This window comes from Columba livia, chromosome 13 (assembly GCF_036013475.1).
Source record: "Columba livia isolate bColLiv1 breed racing homer chromosome 13, bColLiv1.pat.W.v2, whole genome shotgun sequence".
In the NCBI taxonomy this organism is placed as follows: Eukaryota; Metazoa; Chordata; class Aves; order Columbiformes; family Columbidae; genus Columba; species Columba livia.
The window spans coordinates 6701928-6725078 of NC_088614.1; the positions used below are offsets into that span (position 1 = coordinate 6701928).

Sequence of the window (23151 nt, forward strand, 5' to 3'; positions counted from 1 at the left end):
AACCTATTTTAAATGGAAATGAAGCAGTAATGGAAACAATTTGATTTCCTATTAGCTTTCTTAAAGCCTTTTTGCTACAAAAACCTAAACTTTAGGCTTAAGCCGTGCTGACAGATGCATTTTAATTCTGTTTGCTGTTGGTTTGCAGGGCTGCCCTGACCCGAGCCCGGAGCTTTGAGGTTGGCACAAAAATCCAGCTACACATCATGGCTGGGTTTGCGGGCAGGCAATCACTTTGGGGATAGGAACCAGCATTTCAGGGAAGATTTTATTTACGCAGAATAAAATAACACCAGCAAAGAGTCAAGGTACAGACCCTGCCCATCACGAGGTGTCCAAATCACCAAGTAACCTGCATCCCCATTTTTGGGCACATCATCCCTACACAGCTCTAATAGAAACCAGGCGCTGGTTTACTTGCATCTCCCTTTGACTTATCAAATAAAGTAGATGTTGCCACTTCGTTCCCCAGCCAAGAAAAGCTGCTTTTTTTTTTTCTTTTTTTCAGCTGTTATTTTGCTTGAAGAATGAGGTGGTTTATGAGCATTTTCTTCACGGGGGAAAAAAACGCTCCAAACTATCAGCCCGTGCAGGCAGAGAATAAGCTGATTTTTCAACACTTCAAAATTATGTCATAAAGGCCCAGAAAGAGGCTTTGGCGAATATATAAACACGGAATCCAATAGAAGTCACAGGGTGATTAACTAAAACGAACGTTTCCAGAGGAATAATATCGACACAAACAGCCACACGCTTTGTTTAGCTAAATGAGTAACAGCGCTTTGGCTGCTGTCAAGTGTCTTTTTTTAACTGAAGAAAAAATAAAGATATTTGAGGAAGATTGGCTGTTTTATATAAAACGTAGTGTCAGAAGCAAAAGTCATACCTAATGGGCCTGACCTTGAGAAGTTTTGCCTTTATGGGATATATTATTATTATATTAGGGGTCTGTGCCCACGAGGGTGAATGAGCTCAGGGCTAAATGCCCCCTGCTCCTGCTCTGCCTGCATATGGTTGGACTCGATGACCTTGAGCATCTCTTCCAACCAAAATGATTCTATGATTCTATCTCACCCGAGCTGCCCTTGGCCGCACACAGGAGGATGCGCTGATTCGGGGTGGGATGCTCAGAGACGTGGTCCAAAGCTCCCTCTCGGAAGCAGCGCACAAGGAAAGGGGAAGCTCCTCGTTACAAGCCCATTAATCATCAGTGTGGTCTGGCTGGATGAACACCAGGACAGGAATATTTGCAACCTGCTTCTTGAGCACCAGGCGGTAATGGAACATCAGCATCTCACGCATCGCTGGACCATCAGCATCTCGCGCATCGCACATGTCTCTGACACCCACCGATTGCTTAGGGTAAGGGATCTCTTACCATGGATGTAAGAGAAAGGTGCAAAAATTGCTAATTTTTCATAGGTCAACAGGTCCAAAACTGGACTTCAAGTGATATAATAAAACAACAATATTGCCCATGGCAAAATTAACCTCCTGGGCAGCCTCCAAAAGCTCTTTTCCTGGGAGGTGGCTTTGGCCCCAGGGGCAGCAACATGCACGAGCTGCCCCATTCCAAAAGTGATGCTCCACCTCCTGCCCCTGCAGGCTGCTCACGGCAGCTTCCAGCAGCATCTCCCCTGCAGAGCAGAGGCATTGCAATGGGCCACGGATGCAGACGCAGACCCAAGGCATGGCCTGCCTGGAGCCCCTTTGGCAACGACTGTGATGTTGAACTAGAGCAGTTTGTTCAAAAGTGAGAGAAAAAAAAAAATCATTAAAAAAATACATATCTATCTATAAAAATAAAATTTAAAATACAAGATAAAATAATATATAAAAATAAAATAAAAAATATGTAAAATAGAAAAGAATATAAACTAAAACAAAAAATAAATATATAAAATATAAATTAATAAAATAAAAAAACAAAATAAAATAAAAATAAATAAAATAAAAAAATAAAATAAAAATAAAATAAAATAAAATAAAATAAAATAAAATAAAATAAAATAAAATAAAATAAAATAAAATAAAATAAAATAAAATAAACCCTCCCTTCTCACAACTGAAGGAGCAGCCTGTGGATTGTGTAATCACATAAAACTCCGAGTGAACGCAGGGCCCTGGAGGGAAGTTTCCTATGGAAAGATGTAAAGTGCAGAGGGGCTGGAAAGGCTCCCGGGAAACACGCAGCCGCCCAGCGAGGGGCTGTAACCAGAGCTCACCGTTCTGGGAATGGCTTTAACAGGGCACTTTCCTTCGTACAGTGTGTGCCTTCAGCCACAAGTTGCCATGGAAAAGGGTGAAGCTTTAAAGTAAATAGTCTGTGCGGTGACGTCCCGGGCCAGGCTATAGACTTGCATCATCTGATTTGCATTTTTTTCCCATTTTTCCCTCCCTGCCACCTCTTAAGTAGAGATGAGCACAAAAATCCTCAGCAAAGACCCTGCAAAACTGCTCCGCAGCACCAGCTGAAACTTCATTTAGAAAGCTTTCCTGGTACAAAAACAACCCAGAAATGGGAAAGAAAGGCAGGCACAGCAGCTCAGAGGTTAGAAAATTGACTTTCAGCTTCACCAGCCTCAGGATTCAGAACCTAAACCCTCAGCCAGGACAGTGCTTGAGCACTCAGCTGAAGTTGCGCAGATGCTTAAGCTCACCCCTACTCTAAAATAGGTAAACTCATCACCGTGCCGACTTGAGGGACATGGGGCCTGAGGAAGGGGGGCAGATTCTGGATGGGACAGAAATGTATCCTGGCCAGGCAGTTTGGGCAAGTGGTGGCCATGGGCACGTCTGGGACATCAGCACTCTGAATCCACAACCCATCCTTCAATAGCAGCCACAAGCCAGCCGAAAATGCTACTTTTTGTAATAGCATAATACATAAATGTTAGGTCTGCACACTCTTATCGCTTTAGATAATCAGAAATAGATGTGTGTCTTACTTCCTTGCCCACTTTCCTCCCCGGAGCTGAGGGTGCAAAACAGGGACAGGAATAAATGTGCACAAGGTGGTGGATTCACAGGCTTTAAAGCATCCCAGTGAAAGCCCTTGCACAGAGGCAGCAGGGACCGCGTGAGAAGAAAGGCAGAAGCTTCCCTCAAAAGATGTTGAGAGGCAGGAAAGCTCTGAGGAAACACACTTGTTGCCAGTAATGCAGAGGTGTGGAAATACGAAGCAATTAAGACAAATGGCAACTGTGAAACAAGAGCCTGCTGGACCGCGAGACGTTGCTTACGACAAATAAACAAACCCAGAGCCTGATTGCAAAGACAGATATTCACAGGAGCTGCTTCTGCACCGAGAGCTGGAGCGTTTCTGCAGCCAGCGATCGCTCTGCGCTGAGCACAGGAGATGCTGTGTGGCCGCAGGATGCCGTCCTGTTAATTAAAAGGTTGTCATCAGATAGACAACCAATAAATGAAGCCACAACCACAATGAAAGCAAATAACCTGATGGTGTGGAACGTGGGGAAGAGATATGAGCAGCACCAGCTGTGGCACATAGGAATATCTTGTTAGTGCAGCAGCAATTAACAGCTGCTCTGGTTTAATTGTACGACACCCTTAATCACAGCACAGCAGGCAATTCCCTACACTTTCCCTTCTGGTGGACACTTCTTCCTCCTTAAACTAGCTGTGTGGATACAGCTCATTAATGCACACACACACAAAGCTTGCTTAGGCCAGACACAAATAGGCGCTGCCTGTTTTGCTCATGTTGTTCTGGCTTTGGCCACCTTGAAGACTCAGACCCGAGCTCCAGAAGATCTCCTGGGACTATGGAAATCCTCTGCAACCACCACGTGTGGAGGAACCCTTTGAGTGTGCTCAGGAATTCCAGAAGTTTACTGGGAAAAAGCGGGGGAGAACAAGGTATTTTCAGCAGAGTCGGAGGCTGCGGTATGACAGAAAGGTGAGATGTTTTGCTGAGAGCTCACAAAACTCAGCGCAACCCTTGGGGGGTCTGGGGGGGTGCTGATGGGGAGCTGGGCTTAGGAGAAGCCCTTGGCTGAACCAGTCCCAGGACCTGGCTCAGGACCAGGAGTAATCACAGTGTCTGGGGGTCACCGGATCCCACTACAGCTGATGCTGCTGGGACCAGTTACCAGCTTAAAGATAAGCCCAGTTGCAGGTGCACCATGGAAAAGCAGAGTTAAAGCTCATGATGAGAAGCGGTATCAAAGACTGATTAAGGAGAAAGAGGTCTAAAAGTAAGGAGCATTATTTAGATAAGAGCGGGCGCTGAACTGAATTAGGTCCAAGGTGAACAAAACTGTTCAAGCAGCAAAATCCTTAAAGGAAAGATCTGCATACGATAATAAAGTGTAAAAATGTAACAGGAGCAGGCAAATTCTTAACAACTTCCCAGATTTGGTCAGGGAAATATTGGGATTACTTCTCATTTTGGCAGAAGAATAATCCCTAGGATAATGGCAGAAAGACTTTGAAGGTATAAGCCGAGCAAACGGGCTGGCTGAAGCCATGAACCAGAGAGATGTGCAGATAGGCAGGGGTAGATATTATCTTTTCAGCACTAGCTAGAAAAACGTATGTCTGTGCTCTTCACTTTCTAACAAACTTAATCACTTCATGATGAACCAATAGCGTTTCCACTTCCATATGCTTTTGATATTACTTAATAAACTTAATTAGAGAGCAGCCATCATACTGGAAAAATAACATTTCGGAGGGTTCCCTCTCCCTGGTTAGGAACAGGCCATGTTACATAACTGGATTTCTTTGCTGCTCCATATTATCACAATTGGGTTAAATTCCACTATTCATTTTTACAATACACAGTAAAGATAATAACCGTAATCGTTTTGCAAGTAGGTAATAAAATGCCTGTCTGCCCAAGCTTGCAGGTAATGCCTTAAAAGATATTGGATGTTATTAAAAAAGGGTGTTCTGAGTCTGTGGCTCTTCCTACACAACCTACGAATTAAAGCCATGAACATCCTGTGTGCAGGAGGAAAAAAACTCTGGGTTATCTGCGAAGGGGCAAGCGATGTTACCTGGAGGGATGCTGGGACAGTACCTGCCCGGACGAATTATTTTGGGGAGGAGATAGCAGCTGGGAGAAGCCCCCTTCTTGAGGTCACCCCAAATTGAGGGGACTGGGGTGCACCTGACATATCCCACAGAACTCGGCTGCTCAGCATCTGCTGGGGATGGGCACGCACACCCTTTCCAGACGGCTGGAACCGAAAGCAAAACCATCTGTGTTGGTTTGAGGGAGAATGAAAACAACTCGTATACATTTCAACCCTAATGTAAGGCACGTTGCTGGGATGAGGATGAGGGTTTGCCGGCAGATAAATCTTGTCATCTGACCAGGACAAGCCTGCACTGTGTGATGCGTGGAGGCAGCAAAGCTCGCTCGCTGTTTCGGCATCCTCAGCACCTTGTGCAAGCTTGGACGGGGATCCACCAGATCCACAGGATCCCTCCAGAAAAACCCCAGGGCTTGCTACTCCAACCACCCTGCTTCCCGTGAGCTGCGTCCCCGCAGGTATCTGCTCCTACACTATATTGCCCATACTTCACACCACCGTGCTCTGGTCCTTCCTCTGCTTCTTCCCTGCAGTGCACTCAAGTTTCCATTTTTTGAACTTACAGGACATTATCCAATGGTCTGTATTTGCTAAGTCACAACCAACCTCTTTATGACTTGCAAATTATACTGTGTGAGAAAGGAGCTGGCACGTTCAACCAGCCATTAAGGGTTTTTTATTTTGAAATTATTTGTTTCAACAGTCAGATAACCGGACCAGCTTTTGCAGTTCCTCCCCGATTTGGAGATATTTCAGCAGCAACATAAATGTAAAGGCTTTTCTACAATCCATAAGAAGAATACACAAGCATACAGGATTTGAAGGTGAGTCTCGCATCCCAGCCAGGATCTCTGGGTCTTTTCATCTGCAATGGGAAGTCATTGCACACAAGCAATGGGACAGTATGAAAAGTCTCATGGCTACAACTGAAGATAACCACAAGCAGAGCGGAGATTGGTTTTCAACCCTCAAATGATTTTTAAGACTAAAGATTTTCTTCTGTCTTTGCTTTCCTATAACAAGTTTTCAAGCTTATTATGATACTCCATTAAAAATGTGATTAGCTTACAAGAAACCTTGTGATGGTTTTGGGAGCCTATGTAGTGTTTGTGAATTCTGTTTGGTCACTGAGGACATTTTATGTCTATGTTTTATGAGTGAAAACCTCCTATATGTGGAGCTTATCTGTTTTTCCCATTGCCTGTTTCCACCAAAGAGCCTCTGGAAGCTCAGCAGCCAGAAACACAGGTATGATTTAGGCAAACAGTTTTTAAAATCTGAATTCCAGCTCTGAAATAATGAAGCAACAGACCTGGTGAGATGTCAGGATCATATGTTGGGGCTGGGGAAGGATCATCTGGAAAGGGATGGGAAGATTATGAAAGAGAAGATCTCTCAGAGGTAATTTTTGGAAATAAGCCACAAAAGCGAGAAGGGGTCTGTGTGGTGGAGGAGAGCTCAGGTGCACCAGAGCAGGAGCAGAGAGGATCTGGGATTATTTAGAGGGCTTGGACTTGCATTCAAAGACCTTTCAAGAGGCATTAAAGAAAAAAGGCAGGAAAACACACCTGGGCTTTTATTATTTTGCCTAAATCTATGCGTTTCTTGAGTTAGCTAAAAAAACCCACTGGGCTTTCTTTGAAATCTTTGCAAAGTCTGTATCTCCGCTTTATCACATCTCCTTGAAGAGGTAAATTGCAAAATCACCACACTATTCACAATGGATGAGTTTCAGCTGCTGAGGACTCAGAGGGGGTTAAGCCCTGGAAATGCAAATCTGCAGAGCACCCAAGTGGCCCCAGGTGAATCCCTTAGCCCATTTCCATTCTTGCAGCCCAGTCTGCCATGGCCCGGATGCTTGTAGCCACAGCTCTGCTCTCCTTGGGCAACTCTTGGGCCTCCTAAAGCGCAGCAACAACCAGCAGAGCCAAGAAGAGGGTTAAGAAGTGATACTACACACCATTGGAGGGTCGTAATAATACCTGGTGACAACATAAGCAATCAAAAGCAGCCTTTAATCCTGATTTTTCTGGCAGTTGAGTAATAGCTGCAATGTTGTTTTAATGTAAAGGCGAGTATTTAACTGGGGGTGGCTGGCGTGCTCGCACACAGGTACGACTGGGAGACAGGATGCAGTAATATTTGCCAGTGAGACAGAACAGAAGACGAGAGATAAAGAACAGCATTACACACAGTACACTACATACTCACACAATAAAGAGCATTATTTCATTGCTCTTGGGACCGTCGTGCAAACTAATTAAAAGGGTATTTCAGCATATTGAATTAATTACTCCACTGAGGGCAACAAAGATCTTATCAACAGGCGTTTTGAAACCTCGTTTGCTTTAAAAAATGTACCGGATTGGTAATAATCTCAACAAGTGAACTGGCAAAGTCAAGTAGAAACCCAGGTTTTGCCAAGGTTTGTGCGGGGATGAATGTTGTCCCTTTGCAGCCCTGCAGATGCCATTGGCCAGGGCACAGCAGGACAAGCACTGAGCATCACTCTGTGCACGGATACTGTTCTCTTGGTAGGAACTCTTCCCTTCTCTTTAGATTAAAGAAAGGAATTCTGGCTAGAAAGAAAGGCTGCAAGGAGTGGGTGATTTTGCCCAATTCACCTCTCCTGAAGGAGATGCCACGTTGTCTCCTTACAGCCACATAAAGCATCATTCGTGCAACTCCCAGCTCATGACTGGGGCTTTGCTTTGGGATGATTTTACCTATTACAATTCCTGGACTGGGGATGCTTCATGTACGATTGACAGGGGCCTCCTGCATCATCCGTTAATGCCAAAAACTATATCAGACAGTCCTCAGAGATACAACCAAACTCCAGCTCCCAACCAGCCAGGGTCTCACTCCCACTTCTCCCACGAGAAGGACACGCGTGACTCACTGCCATGGACTATGCCAAAGTATGGACTGGTGTGTCTGAAGAATTAAAATAGAAATAAAATGCCTTGGTTTCCCTCCCCACGCCTCCCGGCAGACCCTTGTGTGGTGCAGCACACCACAGGCCATGACATGGGTTCTACCGCCTGCGTGGTCCTCATGCAACCCAGGGGCTGTAGGGCCAGCAGTGCTTCTACTCAGATGTATCTTTGCCCCATCACAGCCATAAAGTCTTTCCCATGGTCCTGAAGTCAAATCTCTGAGCAAAAATCAGCACAAAACCAACAAAGTCCTGGAGAGCGTGAACAGATGCCAAAAAGATAGATGGGAAAAACTTGCATTTTCAAGTGCCAGAGAAGACAACGAGACATAACAAAGCTCTTTGTTTGGGAGAGGGTATTCTTTGGGGAAGAAGAGAGAAGACTGGAGAGGGAGCAGGGGGAATCCATCCCACACCCACTCCAATAGTTAAAAAATTCTATCAAAGCCAGACATTTCTCATATCCAACCACCATATTTTGGTGCCAGAGAACTCCCCGGACAGATAACCTCCCTGAGAAGGGACATGTCCTGGGTTGGTCTAGCCAGCTTTCCTGATTTTCTATAAACCTCATCACCCCTTCTGCAGCAGATGGACAGTGGGGATGTGCCGGGATCATCATGAGCACATGCAACCATGTTCAGGTCCTACAGGGACTGGGATGGGCACAGGGGATCAGGCTGAGCGTTCGTATTGCAAGAGAGGAGCAGCAGCAGGGACAGCGCAATGTGTCCAGGAAGGAGCAGGGAAATGGGATAAGGTGTCATCTCACCTCATGTCTGAGAAATTAGAGCTGAAACACAGAACTGCTGCACGTGGGTGTCTCCGCAGGGATGTCAGCACAGTCAATCACCCCCTGGGTACACGGAGATCCCGACCAGCAGCGATATGAAAACCTCTGCCAGCTTCTGGTAGCTGATTTGGAGTGACTGGGAGCTTAACCGGTGTTGCAGCAGAGCTTCCATAAACCAGCGCAGGCAGCTGGGTGTTGTAAAGCAGCTCTGTGTGCTTTCTGGATGGCTGTTGCACATCAAGGAAACACCCGTTACTGCTTAGAAGGATTCAGGTTACGCAAAAGTCTCTTTTAAAAGACGCTGGAGTGTATGCAAACTTTTAGCCTCTGCTTCCAGAGGAGGTGATACATCTATAAAGGCAAACACATGAAAACTGGAGTACCTGGCTTTACTGTCATGACCTTTCAGATCTCCCAGCCTGGGTCTCAAGACATATGGCTTACCTAGGCTTGGTCTAAACTCTGTAGCAAGCTCTGACCTTCTCCTCCAACCCCATGGAGCTGCAACACCTTGACCTTGGGCAGCGAGGACAGAAAGTGGCTGCAGGAGCACCCACCATTTCTCGGAGCAGGATTCAGGATGTGTTAAATCCTCTGCTGAGTACCAGCTTGGTACCACAACAGAGCAAAGCTCAGGATGTGCTGCGGGGTGATTTCAGGCAGAGGATGGGCCCTGGAGACAGAAAACCTCATCCTCAGCAGGCTGCTGCTGCAACTCCCCACTGACACCTGTTTTAGGACATGTTGAGTGCCGTTGCGTGGCTGTTAAGGAGGTGATTAGCACAGGAGAAGGTGTCTGAGCTTTAGATGCCTAAGGTAAGGCAGGTGAATTCACGCTTCATCTGCTCGGGAGTTACCACTCAGAGCAAAGACAGGCTGAGCCACAAAACTCCCCACTATCACAGCAAAAAAAAGAAATTTAAAAAGCCCCTCGAGTGCATTGACCTCCCAGTGAACTGCACGGGAGGAAAAAAGTCACCTGTCAGTTTGGAGTAGCTGCTATTGCCCCTGTCGCTGCTGTTACCTGTGATGGCAGAGCTGACAGATCCCACCTGGCAGCGGGCACAGCGCTGGCCCAAGGACAGACGAGCTTTCCTCGGCCGGGCTGCGTTGCAAGGAGCAGCTCCCAGCATTGTCACTGGCTGTCACTGTCACCGGGTCCCTTGGGATGGAAGGATGGGGGTCCCCAAGTATGGGAAAGCTACTCCAGGAACCCCGAAAAGGAGTGCAGATTCTGCAAAGCACCAACCACGAATTTGATATTTGAGGTGGTTACACCAGCAGTTCACAAACATCCTTTTTCCCAGCCAGAATTCGCCAACAGCCAAGACGATGCTATTTAACACTGAGGCCATTGCTGCCATCGTGCTGACTCTCAGAATTAGCAGACAAGGCACACTATAGGCTTAAAACCCCCTTAATTTAGATGGACTGTTGATTGCTGTCTGCCATTTGGGTAAAGCATCTTACCGGAGATCTCAGCCCGCAGCCGACAGCCCAACCTTGCATCAAGGACCCTCCTCAGCTGGGAGCTGGGACACCGCCAATGCTCACCCCATCATCGTGGCATTAGGCTTCGCAACAGCAGGTCTTGAGAACAAAGGTTCAGCAGCATATGGCAAATCCCAAGCAGAAAATTACAAACATTGATTTTTTTTTTCTTTTTTTTTAATGCTGTTTCCCATCCAGGAACAGAGAACAACACGGAGTGTGCTGGGAACTGCGCCCAGGGAGGGGATGAGGCTCATGCAGAGTGAAGATGGTTCTTGCTTAAAGGTTATTTCCATTTTTAAAATCTCTTTCCCCTATCAGCAGGCTGGTGTCTGGATTCTGACAAAGCCCGAGTACATTTCCCAGGTCACTCTTATGGTCTCCTACCCCCGTGTTTCCAGGAGAGAAAATGCAGTGGTACAGCAGACGGCTTGAGCTTACTCCCATCATGCAAACCAGAGCTTCAGTTTTTGCAAAAGCCCTTTTGAAACCCCTCACTCTGCTGACTCAGGGACCCTGCTTCAGTCCCAAAATACCCACAGGAAGCTTCATCAAGAAACAGCAGCAGGAGAAGGAAAGACAAACCAGCAGGAACGCTTTGGGATGTGAACAGCACATGTTTTGCAGCCTTTGGATGCAAAGGAGCTTTGCAAGGCTCTTTGCTGCACTGGCCTTAGGGAAGCCAAATGCCAAAAATGAGGACACGAATATCCTTTACTCCCCCAAGCAGCAGCTGAGCTCTGTGCAGGACAACTCAACTGCCTTGAAAAGAAAAAGCATCTTCCTGACTGTAAAACCTGTGGTCATTATTATACAATATTCTCTACGGATTCGCTTTTGTGTTGACATCTTTTCTTGGTAGAACAAACACCAGGACAACTAAAAATAATATGGCCAGAGCTGCCAGTCCCTGGATGGATGGACCTGGATCTCACCAAACTTAAATGCCTTTAACCTCCTGGTATCTGCTCCTTGCTCACCACAACTCATCCATGCCAAAGCAAAGCAGCACCAGCCTGCTGACACCTCTGAGTGATCCTCCAAAAAACCAGGCAGCTCCATCATAGTTTCTATGGTAAAGACTGCAAAGCAAACTATTTCAGCGCCAAAAGGCCTCCCTGCACCGGGGAGCGAGACATGAGCTGTTGGAAGAGCTTAACCCCGCGTGTGGGGACAAGGTGGCTCAGGGTGTCACGGCCACCCGAGTCCTGGCACTGCCTCAGCATCCTGCCCTGGCTGCATCGCCCCTGCTGCTAATTCGGGGATGTTCTCTGTCCCGCCAAGGGCTCTGCTTTGGTTGCTACGACAACAGGGATCTGTTTTCCCCACGCCCCCGTTCACACCTGATGCTGGAGGAGTTTGACCTTCTCTCCCCTCCAACAGCTCGTTATGGTCAGCAGGAGATGGAGAGAAGAACGTGGCGAGCGCTCCAGCAGAAGAAACTGGAGCCCAGCTTGAAAACACAGCTAATAAACTTGAAAGCCTGAGCCTATTTGAAGCCAGCTCCTTGATTTTTATGATAACCCAAAGCATTGTTTGAGAAAAATGCAGCCTCTCCGCAGCCAGGGCTGGGGCAGAAGCACCTTCCTCTAAATGCACCGGGCAGAATTGCTGTTTACACCTCCAAATCCACCAGCCGCACCAGTTTGCTTCGAGCCATCAGCTATCTCCACCCCAAAACCGTGCCGTGCCCTCATGATGATAAATAATCATATAACTAGAGGCTGCTGAACCCCATCAGGATCAAGCCTGTTTTCCGAGCATCTTTTATCCTCCCCGTTTGTCCGACTGAACTCTGTGCTCCCCCCATGGCGGTAGGAATTTCCTGCTTCCTGAGACAGCAGTAAATACTTAAATATGCTAAACGAGACACTGTGATTCTGCTCATATTTTGGAAAATGGGTCCTTGGCTTCTGCAAGAGCTGCCATGGCCCGCGGAACCTCTCCCAGCCCACCCTCGGTCCCCCCCCCGGCACAGGGCATTTTTAAGCCAAGTCTTGGCAACAAGCCACCAGCATTTTTTTGGTACCAGCAAATATCGCAATTCCCGATTCAGCAGGATTTCATGGAGCCTAAGAACCAGATAATTTCTTTTCTTTCTTTTTTTCTTTTTTTTTTTTTTTTTAATAGGACTCTTTCTCCCTGTTGCTGCTCTACCTCTAATTCTTAATTGGACAAGGCAGGCTCTTTCCTCTTTCCAATAGGGTTGTGCAAAATTATGAGATCCATTAGCTTTGCAAAGAAAAAAAACACACAACCTTCTCAAATGATTTTCAAATTCTTCCTTGGAACACATGTGCTCTGTGGCAGGGTAATTTTGTTTAGGGTAATTCACTTGCGCTAATTTCCTGTAAGTCTTGCAAGATATATGACTACATATTTTGGTTATTTTCCACATACATTCAGCACTAAATTCCCTCGGAGCAATATTTACATACAAAATATCCCCAGGGATGACGGAGGGTTTTTTTTGTTTGAAGGAACAGTGGAAATGCCCGGTGGATCAGATCACCGGCTCGTCCAGTTCAGCGCTCATCTGAGCTAGCAGCAAGCTGTTATTCCAAAATACACAGATATTGCCTCAAACACAGCCCCAACTTTCCCCGAGGTCCTGAGCCCTTGGAATTGTCGTTCTAATTAGTCCGCGTGACTTCATTTCAGTAAATTGCTCATAACTGAAAAATGCTGTTTCTGTAAACCGCAGGCAGGTTGAATGGTGAACATCAGGAGTTGCATGGGATATTTAAGATGTATGTTTGAAAGGAGTAAAATTGGAAGAAGAGGCAGATACTCAGTGCCCGGGAAAGAAGAGCCTTAGAATCATCGAATCATTTTGGTTGGAAAAGACCTTTGAGATCATCGAGTCCAATCATTAACGATCTTAATATAGAGCTGCTAGAAGGATGATGCCTGATCTCAACAGAAAATGGTGGCTTTTATCTGGAAAGCTTTTGATAAAATTCCATGCAAATTTAAGTTCAATGCTAGTGTGTCCACTAGTATGAAATTTTACAGCCCCTATCACACAGAGTATTTAAATTGCTTTTAACTTCATGATGCAGAGAACATTTAGAAGCAAGTATATTCATTAATATGAACTTTAGGTGAAACTACTATGTTTATCCACATTCAAGTTGGAATTAAAGTAATTATTAAAAGAAAGGGGACTAACAGAGACTTCATGCTAACAGTACTATACTGATCCAGGGGTTAAGCTGGGTGTTTTATTTCCTTTTAAATCGCGGCTTCTTTTCCTCAATATAACCTCGGTTATGGGTCAACACAAGGTAAATATCTACCATTTTTTTTTTTGGTTCAGCTGTTGATCTCCAGATCCCAGCTGGCCACTGAGCCCCCGTTATAATTTGCTTTCACCTCCAGGTGGAGCGTTTCGGTTGCTGTTGCAGGGCTGAGCCCTGCTCTCCCTCCCAGCTGCACAGACGCTCGACTGGACACCACGCCACAAAATAAAAGGAATAAAACAACCCACCCATGCACAAATCCCAAATGTCACCCCACGCTTTGAGTCACCGTTAACAGGCGGACACCGGCCAAGCGGTTCCTTGCCTTGGCGCACGTGCAGTAAGACCCACCGACACCATCCCTTGATGGTAGCAGTGAGGATAAAATCACACAACCATTTAGGTTGGAAAAGACCTTTAAGATCATCGAGTCCAACCGCTAACCCAAGACTGTGTAAAGGGCCCGGGTTCTGCGACAGGATGGATTTTGGGGACGTCCCAAGCGGGTGATGTGACGAAGGGATGCAGATCTCGAGCGCCTTCCCCACGGCAGCGTTGGCTCCCCCTCGGCAGCAAAAAGTTTTGGTTTTGCTGGAGAAAGTGTCTTGTTCCAGGGTGGATTTTCATGCTCCCAGAGGCAAGAACTGGAAAGCCCGTCAGGGAAAAGCCAGGAAGGAAAAATTGCAAAACAGGAGTGGAGGGAGGAGGGGAGACCTGGATGAAAATCCACCCTCCTCACTTACAGGAAGGCAACCGGGAGAAAGCATGGTGTGGAAATTAAGTTCACAAAATAAAGGGAATTTAATGCTAACCAAAACACCCAGACACAGATGAACTTAATCATATTGAAGTGAGCGAAGGTCATTAAATAAACAGCAAAAGTCAACGTGTGGAGATTGGGAATATATTTAGCTATCAGCTCTTAGGGAGAAAAAATAAACATCGGGGATCGCACAGCAAAAAGTTATCTGAAGCACTGAGACAAAGAGAAAAAAAACAAATACGAGCCTTTGCTGACACATAACGTACATAATGGCTCATTCAGAAGGACGTGGGCTGGGGTTAGGAGCCATTTAGGAAGGTAACGCCGCAATGGCAGGGGGATTTCCAAGGCACTTTATATGCATTTCCCTTCTCTGATTTCTTATTCTTCTGCACCGTGGTCCCACCACCACCATAAAATTTGTTACCATTGACTGTGGTTGGTATAGCAATCGACAGCTACGGGCTGGTCCTTGGCTTCTGGCTGACCCTTGCGTTTCATCTCCCATTATTGCAATTAGTTTCCCTAACTGCAGAGAACAGTGGCTTGGACGCACAAGTGTCCTTGTCAACAATGTGGTATGAAATGAGATATAAATTTTTACACTCCTCCGGTTTTCCTTTCTATCAGCTTGGCAAGAGTCCGCATTTTTTTAAACAGATGATCCAGGGTTCAGCTCTCGCTGATGAATTTCACGTTTGTTTTGCTGTTGCAAGAAAAAACTGTGCAGAAGGGGCACACAGCTTTCCAGCCTTGGTGTAAAATTGATGGCCTGGAAATCAGTTGTGAGCTTTTGCACAGAGGGACCCTCACACTGGACCTGATGGTGGTTGTTATTTGCAGAGCTCACCTGGCTGTCCTCTGCATGAAAAGGTGTCCGGGAAACTTGTGGGACCCATAAAATCAGAATTGGCCGGTTAGTCATCTGGAGCTTTTGACCTCAAATCACTTTTCAGTCTCCTGGATGGGGAGTTTAGCTGTTTTTTATAGGACACATGCCGAATAAAAAACTTGAGCCAATCTTTTCTGTCACACCTGCACTGCAGAAATATCTTCGCAAAGCAGGTAAGCAGAAGAGTAATTTTCCTGGTATGAATAAGCAAGAGGCCTTTATACCTCCAAACGCCTTGTTTAGGAGGGGGGATGGATGCAGAATTGTTGCAGGATTGTTTGTGGAGCGATGACTTGGAAATACAAGGGAATAAACCATCCTCCCTGAATTGCAAGTCTATACCAAAGAGATACCTGGACTGCAAATGCACACGCTCAGCAAAAGCAAATAAATAAAGCTAAAAATCACAGGTAAAAATCAACCCAAGATCCAACAGGGGTGTGCACTGACTCCTGTAGCTGCTTTGAGAAGTATTAACTCGAGCTCTTAACACCAGCAAAACCTCTCCTGGGCCCTCTAGATCTTCCCGAGTCATCAGAAGGTCAAGAAAACAGCAGGTCACTGGATGCTTGTCAAACTCCATAGAAAAAACCAATAAAGCCATTTATTCTATGCAGGAATCAAAACCAGCGCATACAAATTTCCGGTCCCAAAAACATTTCAATGATTAGCTTTGATTAATGGTGCTGCCAGAGGATCATTCATCAGTATTAACTAACAACATCTTTTTTAACATTATTTCCAACTCCCTAGAAGCTGGAAAGCTACTTTTATAACATTCTTTTTACCCCATTCCCATCTGCATACTGGTTTTGTATTTTTTTAGGGTTGCCCACAAGACCTGCTCAAACACAAGAGGGTCGCTGAAAACGGGCTGTGGGCATCTTTTCCATTTGTTATTGTAGGGTTGCTTAGGAACGCCCCTTAATGGAAGGCTGCTCAGTATTCTTGGGCTTCTAGAGTGATTTTTTCCTCTTTTTTTTTTCCCCAAAGGAGAGAACTGCCCTAAAGTCCTGAATCTGGAAAACAGCGGCCTGCAATAATGCTGGTTTTGCAAAGATACAGCGTCAGAAAAAATTAGGTCACGTTTTGGGCTGCAGCAGCATCTTATGAACACCAAAGAGAAAGGGAAGGCAGAAAACGTGTCCCACGGATACAGAACCTGGAGCACCCAGAAAAAAACAGGAACCAAGCGCGGTGGCATACATACACATACACACACAACCTCGACGGCCAAGATCTCCATGCTGCCCGAGGCATTCCCCGCTTCCCAACGGTGGGACTCGAGTGCTGGCTTTCACAACCTGAACATCTGGGTTTCTACAGCGCAGTTATTTTGGAAGGTGCAGTATAATTGTGACTCACCCTACAAGTAGCACCACGTCATAAGAACGTATACGTATGTAAATCAGGAAGGAACAACCTCTATAGCTGCAAATAAAACCTCCCAAGCGAAGTCCTGTCCCTGGGCACAAAAGCACGGTGGAGAAAACATTCTGCATTGCGTTCATCGATTTACCAGTTCAGGAGAAACAAAAGGCTATTTCCTTACCGTTCCTTGAGCGCGTCTGCACTCCGGTGGGCAGCAGAGCTGTCTGGGATGGCCTCGGTGTTAAGCTGTGCCCCTCACCTGCTGCCAGACACCTTTGGGAAGATAAAACAAACCCAAAAACATCATGAGATTTTGTTAGCAAACAAAAAGGTCTTTGTTACTGCTCCTCTGTTGTCTCACTAACCACTTTATCTGGGGATATCAGCAATAAAAATGGGGTATATTAGCAATTAAAACAGCAAGTAGGGGAAAGCACGTAAGAAATGTTAGAAGAAAAAGCTAAAAGGCACAGCAAACATCACTTGTGACAGTGGTGCCAATGCCCACTCTCCAGGTACAGGACTGGGAGGGACTCTCCATCAGGCCACACATCTCCCTCCAGCTGAGACGATGGTGTGGATGGAGTCAGGGCTCCTTGTAGCCCACAAAACTTTGTTTCTTTCCCCAAACACCTTCCAGTCTTTCTAGTTACCAGCCAGGGCCTTGGCAGAAGCAGTTCCTCCGGGCTTGGGGAGACAGTGGCGGGAACCCAAAGTGCTCCTCTCCAACACCACTTTCCCAATGCTAAATTTGGGCGTTTCCAGGAGATCGGAAGAGGCAACAATAAACCTCAGGGAAATGCAGGACTCTTCCCCTGCTTCCTCTTCTTCCCCCATTCCTCTCCAAACCCAAGTGGTGGAGCAACTAGAGACTAGTTTCATGCACCTCCTCTGTCCCCAGGCCCCCGGCTCCCGGGACAGTCTGCTGTGGGTCAGCTTTCCACCAAGCTCCAGAAATCAACCATTATTCTTCTGACAGCTCGGGGGGTGTTTGCAGACCGCTGGACTCGCTTTCTGTCACTGCAGATAGGAAAAAATCTCCAGTCATCCAAAAATGGATTCCAGCGGCCCCTCCAGGTAATTCTTAAACCTTGAGACAGGCTTGGAGAGTGATCATTCCCTTCTTAATCCCCTGAAAACATCCACGGGAATGGCAAACCGGCTTCCCCCACATGTCTGCCCCTTCCCCCGGAGCTCCATCTCTCCTTGTTCGGAGTTGGACAGACAAAAGCTGCCTCAAATCTCAGCTTTTCCAAGAGTTTAGTTTCAGGTCAATGAGCCTATGAAGAATAATTGCATCGAAGGAATGGCACATGCCATCACTGTGATGTGATGTGGCTGGAAGGGCTTTCCCCAGCAGATGCTGGACCACGTTATTCCTGAACCACCTGGATGTTCCTCCATCCTGGAAATGCTAGGACATTATCCAGGCACTGGCAGCCCTTCACTCCTTTTTCCACCAATATGCATTTATATTTATGTCTTAACATAATACATATTTATAATGTTTATAAACACACTCTATGTGTCCATAATTAATGTTCTGTATTAAACTAATATTAGCTTAATGGTGGTACAAAGGTGTATCAACTATGTAGTAGGTAGAGATTGCAATGGTAAGAAAAATAAAGCTAATTACGTACTCCTTCAGCAAGTCATTAGCAGGCTCGTATATGCTTCAGGAGGAACTTTCAGCAATCATGCACCAGCCCTTCCCAAAAATGAGCCGCCAGACAAAACCACCTCCTGCCAGGGCACCTCTGCTTTCCTTTTGGCCACGGGGCAGAATCTTCCATTGAGGTACACGCACAGGTACCCCCTGTATCCATTACCAACAGAAACTGCCGAAAACAAGCCAAAAAGAAGGCAGCACACATGAGGGATTGCAATACATGGGCAAAACTAGAAACGGCTCTTTGTATATGTGCTTTTTTTATTTTTTTGGCTAGGAAATGCTAGCAAATGAAGCCTCGTTTTGCTTCAAGTGTTTCCCGTTTTTAAAGCCTGTCCGCAGTTGTGTATATAATGCTCTATAAATATTTCATTGAGGCCGCAGCACGAGCGCTTTTCCTTCGAGTTCATCCTTGGATGTTTCCTTTTCGCTGTTCAACGATGCTCGAGCAGGGGCTGCCTGGAGCTGACCCTGAGCTGTCGAACGCCCATGCGGTGCAGTCCGGGAGGCAGAAGTGATGATAACACCTAACAGGATCACACAGTTATAATTTCTAGAGTTAGCATCATCAAAATGCACACATTTTTCTGTCAAGAGTCTGGAGATCAAACCGTTAAATAGTTTTTTCTCCTTTTCTAATCATCAGCTCACTTAAAAAATGGGAAGAAATCAGAATATCCTACCACTTCCTACCAAAAATGGATACAGCAGTGTTTCTAGGGACTATTGTGTTGAAAATGAAGATCGCAAGATACAAGGAAAGAGAAATTGGGTATCAGCCCTCCTCAGGCATCTCCTGAACTCTGGGGATGTTTTGCTGGAACAAGTGTCACCCGAAATGTCCCTTTTCCCAGTGCATCCATTCATGTCCACAAAGAAGGAGCAAAAGTTTGCAGATTAAGGTTTCTCCTCCAAAAGCCTTTTCGGTGATCACCACTGGCACTGCTGGGGGTCCCCAACTTTGCCCTGGTGGGTTCTGTGCAGGATGTTTCTCACCCATTTTCCTCCATCCCCTGACGATTTTTCTCTTTGCTTGCATTAATATCACATGTTCTCTTGCCTGCCTCTCCTTAGGACTGGATTAGTTCTTTAGTAGGTCTAAGCCAGCACAAAGGATCCTGTCCAGTTTGTTTGCACCCAATCCAAGAAAAAAAAGTAGGCCCTACATGAATGAAAAGAAGGAAAAGAGAAGAGAGGAGAAGAGAAAGCATGATGCCAGCAGTTTTCATGGCATTCGGCAGGGGTGGAAACAGCAACAGCAATAATTGCCCGTAGCCTCCCAAAACTGCGTGTCACAGATTTTCCGAACGCTGAAAAATTACAGAGATATATATTTGTAAGTAACCACCAGACTCAATCTGCTCATCTTGACCAAATACTCCACAATGACATTATTCCACAATGGCATAAGCCTTAAGAGAAAACCACAGCATTCTTGGAGCCCAAACAGAAACTCGACACATGTAATACCTAATACTAGAGTGTACTTTATACCCTGTTTTCCTATGAGTCATTTTCCATCCCACTGTCTGCTGAGAAATGCTTTTTTGTTTATTTATTGAAGATTCTCTCAATGGCTTTATTGATGACAGAAGAAGGCAGAGATTCGGCATCCCAGGGACCTGCCACTGAATCTCGCCTAACTAAAGCCATCTGCTCGGGACAGGAGCCACAGCCACCAGACCTGCTGCCAAAGTCAAATTTTAAAGGGACAGTGCTAGAGTGGGTGGGATGCAGACCAGGCTTTGCATTTTAAAACAAAGTCAGGTTATAAAAAGAAAAAATATAAGATAGACATACTTTTAATCTTACTGTGAGGGACATGGGATGGAAGGATGAAGTTGTGTTGTTTTGACCGTCAAAGCCCAGTTTTCTTGACACAAATGGAAACACCCCCAGGTCTGTCTGGAAGAACCCGCACTGGGCAGCTTTTCAGCCAGCGCAATAAAATGGGCAAACTAAACCATGTACCAACCCAAAAAAGCAAAACCGGCTGGTCTCGCTCAACAGTCCAAAGCAAAGGCTCGATTAAGCCCTCGCCTGTGCTGGTATCTGCACAGTGGGACCCATTTAAAGCCAGAAACAGCTCAGCATTGGCCCCGCGGCCACAAGGCGAAAGGAAAATAAACCACCCATTTATTTAATAAATACATTTAATTGTGCTATTTGATCAATCTTCATAATCTCAACAGCTCAAGCCTGAGCCATGGGGGTTTATTTTCCAATTTAATCTTGGCAAGACCCATTTAAACACTATAAAGTGAGTCACAGCATCAAGTGGGGATGTCGCAGGGAGCTGAAGGGTGTTGGACGGAGTTGGGGCTGCTGCGAGCTTGTACCAAGCCAGGCGAACGCAAGGGGGCTATTCCAGCACTGTCAGCAACAGTTCCAACCTTCAGCAGATGTTTAACCAACTAAACCTCCTCATTTTGAGTCAGGGTGCTCAACTCTGCCTCCCCAATCTGCTTTGGCAGTGAGCTACAAGGTCGCTTAATAAATGGAAGGCTGAGCTTTCCTTCTCCTCCAAAAAAGAGCTCCAAGTCTTTGCTTACAGGTTATGCTGGGGTTTTGCTGGATGTTAGGACTTCTAAATGGAAAAGAGGAGAAAAGCATACAGGCAGGGGTCTCAGCCAAATCCAGCCAACACCTATGGGGAGGGACTCATCTGAGCTTTCTCCATCATGCTTGAACTACACAAGTCTGACAGTCACCAGCTGAACAGCCCAAATGTCAGAGATCACCAAACACCACAAGCTTTCTCCATCATGCTTGAACTACACAAGTCTGACAGTCACCAGCTGAACAGCCCAAATGTCAGAGATCACCAAACACCACAAGCCCTCTGTGCTAACGGCTGATAAAACAAGCAACAACGTGTTCATGGTCTGCAGGGGGTCAGATTGACCCGTGGTCACGATCCATGCAACAGGCACCACGAATCAAAGGACCCGCAGCAGACACGCTTGTCTCCTGATGACGACTGTGCCACCGGCATCAAGGAGCATGTTGTGCGGAGCTCTCAGCGTATGGTGGAACTTGCTGTTCACGTCAAAACTAATAATCACAGATCTAAACTGGTTACATTGGGAACACCCTTCCTTCAAATAGAGGTTCTGTCTTCTCCAGCTTCTGCCAAATAAGAAGAATGAACTCAAACATATGCATTTATATACACGTATCATAAATACATGACACAACAACACAGCCAAGTCAGCTCTCCCGACCTATCTGTGGTGCCAACAGGAAATCCCTAGTGCAAATGTTACACATTTGCCTTATATTCATTCTTAAACCAAATGAGCAAAGGTCAAAACTGAGTTCCCGTAGGAGGGCACATTTGCTGTCCAGATGGTAACACAACATAAAAAGCTTTTTCTGTGAGCAGAATGGACAAATAGACACTCTACAACCCTAATGTCATCCCGACCTTCATGCTGTATAGTACACGTATGCTTCTTCCCTTGGGCTTACATGGCAGAGATGGAGTTGTGTTTAGCAAAGCAGAGGGTAGGGAGAGCACCTTGTTCAGAAGGCACCTGGGTCTTGTATAGCACCAAGCTCAAGGAAGCTCACCCTATAGCTCAAGCACCTTGATAAAGTCCTGATACAAAGTGCAACCTCAGAATGAAAACCCTGTCTGCAGCACATTGAGTTTCATTTCCAATGTTTGGCACTACCCTGAAGTGAATCAAGAGTAAACTCTAAAAACAGAAGATCTGTTGGAGGAACAAGAGAAAATAGACCCAAGGCTGGGACCAACATCAATTTAACTATATTTCTCAGGACAAAGGGGTTAACTTGCCAGTTTCTAGAAAGCATATACAAAAAACTATTATCAGTTTGTCTCTCTTAGGAAGAAGCACCAAGGCTCAGTGGAGCAGGTTGCTTTCAGCAGCAACAGCTTCCCACCCTTTGGCAAGATGCTTTAACTAGGGATTTCTGTTCTAGTGATGTTGCACAGAGGCTAGAGAGCTTGTGAAGAGCTGCAAGAGGAGGACAATGACCTAGGGAACAGTGCTCTGGTGACTCTTCCCATCTACCGCTGGCATTACAGCCATGACTTGCTATGCAGGGGAAGACAAGGAGAGACCTGAGCTCTCTGAGATTCCATCCTGATATCAGCCAGTGGTTTGGTGACCATGCTCTGAGTCCCACGACAAGAAAGACGCACATCACAGCTTCATCCAGACCGCGGAGCAGAACTCCCCCACGGAATGCACTGTGCAAAATCTCAAAGGGAAAAAAACCCACCAAAAACGACATGGCCATGGCTCGGAGTCAAAGCGCCTGGGTCCTATGTTCCTGGAAGCAACACTGCAGACTGAAAGCTCCAAAGATTCCCAGTTGATTCAGTTTTGTTTTCTTGGCCTAATTTCTTTCAGACTGTCAATAGCTGCAAGTCTTCTACAGAGCCAAGCATAAATCTAGTTAAATCTTGACTTATCCCAGAGCAAAGAAATGTCCTTATTGTTATTCTAGCCAGGAATGCATACATTGTTATTGGCCTGAGAGTGCAATCAATAGCCCTGGAGCAAAGGTACTGCCCACCTGCCACCTCCTCTTTTTCTATCTCACAAAGATCAAGCTTCTTACAACATGTTTGTAGGTTGAACTACCAGGTAAGAATGAAGGTCTGCGATGGCAGAACTGGTGCTCTTCAGCTGCAGCTTTCGTCTCTCACTCCAAACGCCGAAGCTAATGCAATGTGAAAACTATTACCCAATCGCAAGAGGAAAGCTAACTCTCCAGGACAGTCTGAAACATGCAAATATAACCATGATCTTTGCCATTTGCAACACAATGGAAAATTGCTAATAAAAGTTCCTATTGTGTCGGGGATGTAACACTAACCGCGTGGTATTTCTCTCTCCCTCCCTTCCCCTTCGCAACCATGCAGCTAAAAATGGCTTAAAACTTCCCAGCTCAAAT

The 23151-nt window shown here is 46.0% G+C and overlaps 1 protein-coding gene across 8 annotated transcripts in view; it reads right to left on the minus strand.

Moving 5' to 3' along the window:
- Positions 1 to 23151, minus strand: part of ZNF469 (zinc finger protein 469) — a 240008-nt gene that overhangs the window by 78839 nt on the left and 138018 nt on the right. For all 8 annotated transcript variants that reach the window (XM_065028765.1, XM_065028766.1, XM_065028764.1 and 5 more), the window contains one exon: positions 16732 to 16823. The gene's annotated coding sequence lies outside the window, so the exon portion shown is untranslated. The remainder of the gene's footprint in view (positions 1 to 16731; positions 16824 to 23151) is intronic.